The sequence below is a fragment of the Arachis hypogaea genome, chromosome 18, assembly GCF_003086295.3.
Source record: "Arachis hypogaea cultivar Tifrunner chromosome 18, arahy.Tifrunner.gnm2.J5K5, whole genome shotgun sequence".
In the NCBI taxonomy this organism is placed as follows: Eukaryota; Viridiplantae; Streptophyta; class Magnoliopsida; order Fabales; family Fabaceae; genus Arachis; species Arachis hypogaea.
Genome location: NC_092053.1, coordinates 62,947,797 through 62,959,006, shown reverse-complemented (window position 1 = coordinate 62,959,006; position 11,210 = coordinate 62,947,797). Strand labels below are relative to the sequence as shown.

At 39.0% G+C, this 11,210-nt stretch overlaps 1 non-coding gene across 1 annotated transcript; it reads right to left on the bottom strand.

Annotated features, from left to right (window-relative positions):
- Positions 1-2,854: 2,854 nt before the first annotated feature.
- On the bottom strand, positions 2,855-2,962 carry LOC112774290 (small nucleolar RNA R71). The gene has a single exon (XR_003188785.1). It is a non-coding gene; the product is annotated as a small nucleolar RNA R71 (small nucleolar RNA).
- Positions 2,963-11,210: the final 8,248 nt, after the last annotated feature.

Here is an 11,210-nt window from a genome sequence, read left to right as displayed (position 1 = left end):
ACGAGCTTCAAACTCGCGAGTGCTGGGCGTAGTGACAGACGCAAAAGGATAGTAAATCCTATTCCAGTATGATCGAGAACCGACAGATGATTAACCATGCAGTGACAGCGCATTGGACCATTTTCACAGGAGGATGGGATGTAGCCATTGACAACGGTGATGCCCTACATAAAGCTTGCCATGGAAAGGAGTAGGATTGATTGGATGAAGACAGCAGGAAAGCAGAGATCAGAGGAACGAAAGCATCTCTATACGCTTATCTGAAATTCTCACCAATGAATTACATAAGTACCACTATCCTATTTTATATTTTATTAAATTTTCGTCCACTATTATCTCTTAATACATTTGAATCCGCCTGACTGAGATTTACAAGGTGACCATAGCTTGCTTCAAGCCGACAATCTCCGTGGGATCGACCCTTACTCACGTAAGGTTTATTTCTTGGACGACCCAGTGCACTTGCTGGTTAGTTGTACGAAGTTGTGAAACAGATATAAGATCATGAACGTGCGTATTGAGCTTTTAGCGCTGTTACCAAGGAATGGAATGATCACGATTTCGCACACAAGTTTTTGGCGCCGTTGCTGGGGATTGTTCGAGTTTGGACAACTGACGGTTCATCTTGTTGCTCAGATTAGGTAATTTTCTTTTTGTTTTATTTTCAAAAAAAAAAATTTCTTCAAAAATCTTTCAAAAAAATTTTTCCTTTGTTTTCGAAAATTATTTTAAAATTTTTAAGAATGAATTCTAAAGTTTCAAAATGGTATGCTGAAGTTTGGCTGGCCATCAAGCTTTAGACTAACTTGGTATGATTCCTGGAATCTTGATTGAGGACTATGAATTCATTGCTTCCTTTTCCATATAGGTTTTTAAAAAAAAAATAAAAATATACAAAAAATCCAAAAAAAAATTTAATAAAATCATAAAATCAAAAATATTTTGTGTTTCTTGTTTGAGTCTTGAGTCAATTTCAAGTTTGGTGTCAATTGCATTTTTTCTAAAAATTTATGCATTTTTCGAAAATTCATGCATTCATAGTGTTCTTCATGATCTTCAAGATGTTCTTGGTAAGTCTTCTTGTTTGATCTTGATGTTTTCTTATTTTGTGTCTTTTGTTATTTTTCATGTGCATCTTTGCATTCATAGTGTCTAAGCATTAAAGATTTCTAAGTTTGGTGTCTTGCATGTTTTTCTTTCATTAAAAATTTTCAAAAATAAGTCTTAATGTTCATCTTGATCTTCAAAGTGTTCTTGGTGTTCATCTTGACATTCATAGTGTTCTTGCATGCATTCATTGTTTTGATCTAAAATTCTCATGCACTGAGTCTTTTTCATGTTTTTCTCTTTCTTCATTAAAAATTCAAAAAATAAAAAAATATATATATCTTCCCCCTTTTTCTTCTCATAAATTCGAAAATTTGAGTTGACTTTTTCAAAATTTTTTTAAAATTTAGTTGTTTCTTATGAGTCAAATCAAATTTTCAATTTAAAAATCTTATCTTTTTCAAAAATCATATCTTTTTCATTTTTCTTATTTATTTTCGAAAATTTTAAAAATAGTTTTCAAAAATCTTTTTCTTAATTTTATATCATATTTTCGAAAATATCATCAACAATTAATGTTTTGATTCAAAAATTTCAAGTTTGTTACTTACTTGCTAAGAAAGATTCAAACTTTAAGTTCTAGAATCATATCTTGTGATTTCTTGTGAATCAAGTTATTAATTGTGATTTTAAAAATCAAATCTTTTTCAAAACTAATTTCAATCATATCTTTTCAAAAATATCTTTTTATCTTATCTTTTTCAAAATCATATCTTTTTAATCATACCTTTTCATATCATATCTTTTTCAAATATCTTTTCTAACTTCTTATCTTCTTATCTTTTAAAAATTGATTTTCAAAATTTGTTTCAACTAACTAATTGACTTTTTGTTTGTTTCTTATCTTTTTCAAAACCACCTAACTACTCTTCCCTCTCTAATCTTCGAAAATACCTCCCTCTTTTTCAAAAATTCTTTTTAATTAATTAATTGTTTCAAAATTTTTAATTTTAATTTTAATTTTATCTTAATTTTCGAAAATCATTAACTCTTTTTCGAAATTTAATTTTCGAAATTCTCTCTCTCATATCCTTCTATTTATTTATTCATCTACTAACACTTCTCTTCACCCGAAATTCGAACCCCTTCCTCTCCTCTGAGTTCGAATTCTTCTCTTCTACATTCTTATTCTTCTTTTCTTCTACTCACACAAGGGAACCTCTATACTGTGGTAAAGAGGATCCCTGGTATCTTTAGTCCTCTACTTTTTCACATGAGCAGGAGCAAGGACAAGAACATTCTTGTTGAAGCAGACCCTGAACCTGAAAGGACTCTGAAAAGGAAACTAAGAGAAGCTAAAACACAACAATCCAGAGACAACCTTACAGGAATTTTCGAACAAGAAGGGGAGATGGCAGCCGAAAAAAATAATAATGCAAGAAGGATGCTTGGTGACTTTACTGCACCTAACTCCAATTTACATGGAAGAAGCATCTCCATTCCTGCCATTGGAGCAAACACTTTTGAGCTGAAACGTCAATTAGTTTCTCTGATGCAACAGAACTGCAAGTTTCATGGACTTCCATCTGAAGATCCTTTTCAGTTCTTAACTGAATTCTTGCAGATATGTGATACTGTTAAGACTAATGGAGTAGATCCAGAAGTCTACAGGATCATGCTTTTCCCTTTTGCTGTGAGAGACAGAGCTAAAATATGGTTGGATTCTCAACCTAAAGATAGCCTAAACTCTTGGGATAAGCTGGTCACGACTGTCTTAGCCAAGTTCTTTCCTCCTCAAAAGCTGAGTAAGCTTAGAGTGGATGTTCAAACCTTCAGACAGAAAGAAGTTGAATCCCTCTATGAAGCTTGGGAGAGATATAAGCAACTGACCAAAAAGTGTCCTTCTGACATGCTTTCAGAATGGACCATCTTGGATATATTCTATGATGGTCTGTCTGAATTAGCTAAGATGTCATTGGATACTTCTGCAGGTGGATCCATTCACCTAAAGAAAATGCCTGCAGAAGCTCAAGAACTCATTGACATGGTTGCTAATAACCAGTTTATGTACACTTCTGAGAGGAATCCTGTGAGTAATGGGACGCCTCAAAAGAAGGGAGTTCTTGAAATTGATACTCTGAATGCCATATTGACCCAGAATAAAATATTGACTCAGCAGGTCAATATGATTTCTCAGAGTCTGAATGGAATGCAAGCTGCATCCAACAGTACTCAAGAGGCATCTTCTGAAGAAGAGGCTTATGATCCTGAGAACCCTGCAATAGCAGAGGTAAATTACATGGGTGAACCCTATGGGAAAACCTATAACCCCTCATGGAGAAATCACCCAAATTTCTCATGGAAGGATCAACAAAAGCCTCAACAAGGCTTTACTAATGGTGGAAGAAACAAGTTTAACAATAGTAAACCTTTTCCATCATCCACTCAGCAACAGACAGAGAATTCTGAGCAGAATCCATCTAGCTTAGCAAACTTAGTCTCTGATCTATCTAAGGCCACTCTGAGTTTCATGAATGAAACAAGGTCATCCATTAGAAATTTGGAGGCACAAGTGGGCCAGCTGAGTAAGAAGATCACTGAAACCCCTCCTAGTACTCTCCCAAGTAATACAGAAGAGAATCCAAAGAGAGAGTGCAAGGCCATTGATATAACCAATATGGCCGAACCTACAAGGGAGGAAGAGGACGTGAATCCCAGTGAGGAAGACCTCCTGGGACGTCCAGTGATCAAGAAGGAGTTTCCCTTTGAGGAACCAAAGGAATCTGAGGCTCATTTAGAGACCATAGAGATTCCATTGAACCTCCTTATACCCTTCATGAGCTCTGATGAGTATTCTTCTTCTGAAGAGAATGAGGATGTTACTAAAGAGCAAGTTGCCAAGTACCTTGGTGCAATCATGAAGCTGAATGCCAATTTATTTGGTAATGAGACTTGGGGAGATGAACCTCCCCTGTTCACCAATGAACTAAATGCATTGGATCAACTGAGATTGCCTCAGAAGAAACAGGATCCTGGAAAGTTCCTAATACCTTGTACCATAGGCACCATGACCTTTGAGAAGGCTCTATGTGACCTGGGGTCAGGAATAAACCTCATGCCACTCTCTGTAATGGAAAAACTGGGAATCTTTGAGGTACAAGCTGCTAGAATCTCATTAGAGATGGCAGACAATTCCAGAAAATAGGCTTATGGACAAGTAGAGGACATGTTAGTAAAGGTTGAAGGCCTTTACATCCCTGCTGATTTCATAATCCTAGATACTGGGAAGGATGAGGATGAATCCATCATCCTTGGAAGACCCTTCCTAGCCACAGCAAGAGCTGTGATTGATGTAGACAGAGGAGAATTGATCCTTCAACTGAATGAGGACAACCTTGTGTTTAAAACTCAAGAATCTCCTTCTGTAACAATGGAGAGGAAGCATGAAAAGCTTCTCTCAGTACAGAGTCAACTAAAGCCCCCACAGTCAAACTCTAAGTTTGGTGTTGGGAGGCCTCAGCCAAACTCTAAGTTTGGTGTTGAACTCCCATATCCAAACTCTAAGTTTGGTGTTGGGAGTCTATAAAATTGACCTGATCACCTGTGTGGCTCCATGAGAGCCCACTGTCAAGCTATTGACATTAAAGAAGCGCTTGTTGAGAGGCAAACCAATTTTTATTTATCTAATTTTATTTTCATTCTTATTGTTCTTTCATGTTTTATTAGGTTCATGAGCATGTGGAGTCACAAAATAAGTAGAAAAATCAAAAACAGAATCAAAAACAGCAGAAGAAAAATCACACCCTAGAGGAAGGGCTTACTGGCGTTTAAACGCCAGTAAGGAGCATCTGGCTGGTGTTCAACGCCAGGAATGCACACTGAGGAAAGCTAGCGCTGAACGCCAGAAATAAGCATAGAACTGGCGTTCAACGCCAGAAACATGCTGCATCTGGGCGTTGAACGCCCAGAACAAGCATCAATTCGGCGTTTAAATGCCAGAATTGCATGCAAAGGCATTTTACATGCCTCAATGGTGCAGGGATGTAAATCCTTGACACCTCAGGATCTGTGGACCTCATAGGATCATCTCAGCATCTGTGGATCCTACAGGATCCCCACCTACCTCCACTCATACTCTTCCCTCTTCTCATTCATCCTCTCTTCCCAATAAACACCCTTCTCCAAAACCCTTCACCAAACACCTCAAGCTCTCTTCCCTACTACCCCTTCACCACTCACATCCATCCACTTTTCCCCATAAACCTACCTCATAAACCCCACCTACCTTCAAAATTCAAAATCACTTTCCCACCCAAACCCACCCCATATGGCCGAACCCTAACCCCTCTCCCTCCACTATATAAACCCCTCCATTCTTCTTCATTTTCACACAACACAACCCTCCCATCCCCTTTTTGGCCGAAACACAACCCTCTCTCCCTCTCTTCCATATCTTCTTCTTCTTCTTCTCTTCTTTCTTCTCTTGCTTGAGGGCGAGTAATATTCTAAGTTTAGTGTGGTAAAAGCATAAGCTTTTTGTTTTTCCATTACCATTGATGGTACCTAAGACCGGAGAATCCTCTAGAAAAGGGAAAGGGAAGACAAAAGCTTCCACCTCCGAGTCATGAGAAATGGAAAGATTCATCTCCAAAGCCCATCAAGACCACTTCTATGATGTTGTGGCCAAGAAGAAGGTAATCCCCGAGGTCCCTTTCAAACTCAAGAAAAATGAGTATCCGGAGATCCGACATGAGATCCAAAGAAGAGGTTGGGAAGTTCTAACAAACCCCATCCAACAAGTTGGAATTCTAATGGTTCAAGAGTTCTATGCTAATGCATGGATCACTAGGAATCATGATCAAAGTAAGAACCCGAACCCAAAGAATTATCTCACCATGATTCGGGGGAAATACTTAGATTTTAGTCCGGAAAATGTGAGGTTGGCGTTCGACTTGCCAATGATGGAAGAGAACGCACGCCCCTACACAAGGAGAGTCAACTTTGATCAAAGGTTGGACCAAGCCCTCATGGACATATGTGTGGAAGGAGCTCAATGGAAGATTGACTCAAAAGGCAAACCGGTTCAACTGAGAAGACTGGACCTTAAGCCTGTAGTTAGAGGATGGTTGGAGTTCATTCAATGCTCAATCATTCCCACTAGCAACCGGTCTGAAGTTACTATAGACCGGGCCATCATGATCCATAGCATCATGATTGGAGAAGAGGTGGAAGTTCATGAGATTATACCTCAAGAACTCTATAAGGTGGCTGACAAGTCCTCCACTATGGCAAGGTTAGCTTTTCCTCACCTCATTTTCCATCTATGCAATTCGGCTGGGATTGACATAGAGGGAGATATCCTCATTGATGAGGACAAGCCCATCACTAAGAAAAGGATGGAGCAAACAAGAGAACCTATTCATGGATCTCAAGAGACGCATAAAGAAGCTCATCACCAAGAAATCCCTGAGATGCCTCAAGGAATGCACTTTCCTCCACAGAACTTTTGGGAGCAAATCAACGCCTCCCTAGGAGAACTAAGTTCCAACATGGGACAACTAAGGGTGGAACATCAAGAGCACTCAATCATCCTCCATGAAATTAGAGAAGATCAAAGAGCAATGAGGGAAGAACAACAAAGACAAGGAAGAGACATAGAAGAGCTGAAGGACATCATTGGTTCCTCAAGAAGAAAATGCCACCATCACTAAGGTGGACTCATTCCTTGTTCTCAAATTTTCTGTTTTTCATTTTTATGTTAAGTGCTTATCTATGTTAGTGTCTTATTACATGATCATTAGTATTTAGTAACTTTGTCCTAAAGTTATGAATGTCCTATGAATCCATCACCTCTCTTAAATGAAAAATATTTTTAATTCAAAAGAACAAGAAGTACATGAGTTTCGAATTTATCCTTGAACTTAGTTTAATTATATTGATGTGGAGACAATACTTTTTGTTTTCTGAATGAATGCTTGAACAGTGCATATGTCTTTTGAAGTTGGTGTTTTAGAATGTTAAATATGTTGGCTCTTGAAAGAATGATGAACAGGAGATATGTTATTTGATAATCTGAAAAATCATAAAAATGATTCTTGAAGCAAGAAAAAGCAGTGAATACAAAAGCTTGTAGGAAAAAAAACGAGAAAAAGCAAGCAGAAAAAGCCAAAAGCTCTTAAAACCAAAAGGCAATAGCAAAAAGCCAATAACCCTTAAAACCAAAAGGCAAGGGTAAATAAAAAGGATCACAAGGCTTTGAGCATCAGTGGATAGGAGGGCCTAAAGGAATAAAATCCTGGCCTAAGCGGCTAAACCAAGCTGTCCCTAACTATGTGCTTGTGGCGTGAAGGTGTCAAGTGAAAACTTGAGACTGAGCGGTTAAAGTCAAGGTCCAAAGCAAAAGAAGAGTATGCTTAAGAACCCTAGACACCTCTAATTGGGGACTTTAGCAAAGCTGAGTCACAATCTAAAAAGGTTCACCCAATTATGTGTCTGTGGCATTTATGTACCCGGTGGTAATAATGGAAAACAAAGTGCTTAGGGCCACGGCCAAGACTCATAAAGTAGCTGTGTTCAAGAATCAACATATTGAACTAGGAGAATCAATAACACTATCTGAACTCTGAGTTCCTATAGATGCCAATCATTCTGAACCTCAATGGATAAAGTGAGATGCCAAAACTATTCAAGAGGCAAAAAGCTACAAGTCCCGCTCATCTGATTGGAGCTATGTTTTATTGATATTTTGGAATTTATATTATATTCTCTTCTTCTTATCCTATTTGATTTTCAGTTGCTTGGGGACAAGCAACAATTTAAGTTTGGTGTTGTGATGAGCGGATAATTTATACGCTTTTTGGCATTGTTTTTAGTATGTTTTTAGTAGGATCTAGTTACTTTTAGGGATGTTTTTATTAGTATTTATGTTAAATTCACATTTCTGGACTTTACTACGAGTTTATGTGTTTTTCTGTGATTTCAGGTATTTTCTGGCTGAAATTAAGGGACTTGAGCAAAAATCAGATTCAGAGGTTGAAGAAGGACTACTGATGTTGTTGGATTCTGACCTCCTTGCACTCAAAGTGGATTTTCTGGAGCTACAGAACTCCAAATGGGGCGCTCTTAATGGCGTTGGAAATTAGACATCCAAGGCTTTCCAGCAATATATAATAGTCCATACTTTGCCTAAGTTTAGACGACGCAAAAGGGCGTTGAACGCCAGTTCTATGCTGCAGTCTTGAGTTAAACGCCAGAAACACGTCATGAACCAGAGTTGAACGCCAAAAATACGTTACAACTTAGTGTTCAACTCCAAAAGAAGCCTCTGCACGTGAAAGCTTCATGCTCAGCCCAAGCACACACCAAGTGGGCCCCGGAAGTGAATTTCTGCATCAATTACTTACTTCTGTAAACCCTAGTAGCTAGTCTAGTATAAATAGGATTTTTTACTATTGTATTTACATCTTCGGATTATCTCTTGATCCTTTGATCACGTTTTGGGGGCTGGCCTCTCGGCCATTCCTGGACCTTTCACTTATGTATTTTCAACGATAGAGTTTCTACACACCATAGATTAAGGTGTGGAGCTCTGCTGTTCCTCAAGGATTAATGCAAAGTACTACTGTTTTTCTATTCAATTCAACTTATTCCGCTTCTAAGATATTCATTCGCACTTTAATATGATGGATGTGATGGTCATGATAGTCATCATCATTCTCAACTTATGAACGCGTGCCTGACAACCACTTCTGTTCTACCTTAAATTGAATGCATATCTCTTGGATATCTAATATAGGGGACCGAGTCCGAGTTATTAATGTCTTCGTGGTATAAGTTAGAACCCATGGATGGCCATTCCTGAGATCCGGAAAGTCTAAACCTTGTCTGTGGTATTCCGAGTAGGATCTGGGAAGGGATAGCTGTGACGAGCTTCAAACTCGCGAGTGCTGGGCGTAGTGACAGACGCAAAAGGATAGTAAATCCTATTCTAGTATAATCGAGAGCCGACAGATGATTAGCCATGCAGTGACAGGGCATTGGACCATTTTCACAGGAGGATGGGATGTAGCCATTGACAACGGTGATGCCCTACATAAAGCTTGCCATGGAAAGGAGTAGGATTGATTGGATGAAGACAGCAGGAAAGCAGAGATCAGAGGACTGAAAGCATCTCTATACACTTATCTGAAATTCTCCCCAATGAATTACATAAGTACCACTATCCTATTTTATATTTTATTTAATTTTTGTCCACTATCATCTCTTAATACATTTGAATCCGCCTGACTGAGATTTACAAAGTGACCAAAGCTTGTTTCAAGCCGACAATCTCCGTGGGATCGACCCTTACTCACGTAAGGTTTATTACTTGGATGACCCAGTACACTTGCTGGTTAGTTGTACGAAGTTGTGAAATAGATATAAGATCATGAACGTGCGTATTGAGTTTTTAGCGCCGTTACCAAGGAATGGAATGATCACGATTTCGCACACCATAGGGGCGTGGATTTTCTTGCATCATTGGCAAGTTGAACGCCAACCTTACATTTTCCAGACTGAAATCTAAGTATTTCCCCCGAACCATTGTAAGCCAATTGTTTGGATTCGGGTTCATACTTTGATCATGGTTCCTAGTGATCCGTGCATTTGCATAGAACTCTTGAACCATTAAGATTCCAACTTGTTGAATAGGATTGGAGAGTACTTCCCATCCTCTTCTTCTAATCTCTTGTCGGATCTCCAGATACTCGCTCTTTTTGAGCTTAAAAGGGACCTCAGGGATCACCTTTTTCTTGGCCACAACTTCATAGAAGTGGTCTTGATGGACCTTTGAGATGAATCTCTCCATCTCCCATGACTCAGAGGTGGAAGCAATTGCCTTCCCTTTCCTCTTTCTTGAGGTTTCTCTGGCCGTAGGTGCCATTAATGGTTATGGAAAAACAAAAAGCAATGCTTTTACCACACCAAACTTAAAAGGTTTGCTCGTCCTCGAGCAAAAGAAGAAAGAAAGTAGTAGAAGAAGAAGAAAATGGAGGAGATGGAGTGAGAGAGTGTATTCGGCCAAGGGGGGAAGTAGTGTTTGTGATGTGTGAAAATGGAGTAGTGTTAAGGGGTTTATATAGGGGTAGGGGGAGGGTAGGTTTCAGCCATTAGGGTTAGGTTTGGGAGGGATAAGAATTTGAATTTTGGAGGTAGGTGGGGTTTATGGGGAAGATTGGATGGATGTGAGTGGTGAAGGGTATTTGGGGAAGAGGTATGGAGCTGATTGGTGAAGGGTATTTGGGGAAGAGTGTTATGAAAAGGTGGAAAGAGGAAAGAAGAAGATGTGGGGTAGGTGGGGATCCTGTGGGATCCACAGATCCAGAGGGGTCAAAGACTTAGCATCCCTGCTCCATTTAGGCGTGCAAAACGCTTTTAGAATGCATGTCTGGCGTTAAACGCCAGCTTGCTGCTTGTTTCTGGCGTTTAACACCAGCTTTTTTCCCATTCTTGGCGTTAAATGCCAATTCCATGCTCTGTTCTGGCGTTAAACGCCAGTCTGGTGCTTATTTCTGGCATTTAAGGACAGCTTGATGCTTCTTTTTGGCGTTAAACGCCAGTTTGATGCTTCTTACTGGCGTTTAAACGCCAGTAAGCTCTTCCTCCAGGGTGAGCTATTTTTAATGTCGTTTTTAATTCTATTTTTGATTTTTCAGTCGTTTTTGTGACTTCACATGATCATCAACCTAAAGAAAACATAAAATAGCAATGGAAAATAAATAGATATAATTAAATAACATTGGGTTGCCTCCCAACAAGCGCTTCTTTAATGTCAATAGCTTGACAGTGAGCTCTCATGGAGCCTCACAGAAAATCAGAGCAATGTTGGGCCTCTCAACACCAAACTTAGAGTTTGGTTATGGCCTCCCAACACCAAACTTAGAGTTTGAATATGGAGGTTTTATTTGACTCTGTACTGAGAGAAGCTTTTCATGCTTCCTCTCCATGGTTACAGAAGGAGAACCTTGAGTCTTAAATACAAGGTAGCCCTCATTCAATTGAAAGACCAAATCTCCTCTGTCAACATCAATCACAGCTTTTGCTGTGGCTAGGAATGGTCTGCCAAGGATGATGGATTCATCCTTATCCTTCCCAGTGTCTAGGATTATGAAATTAGCAGGGAT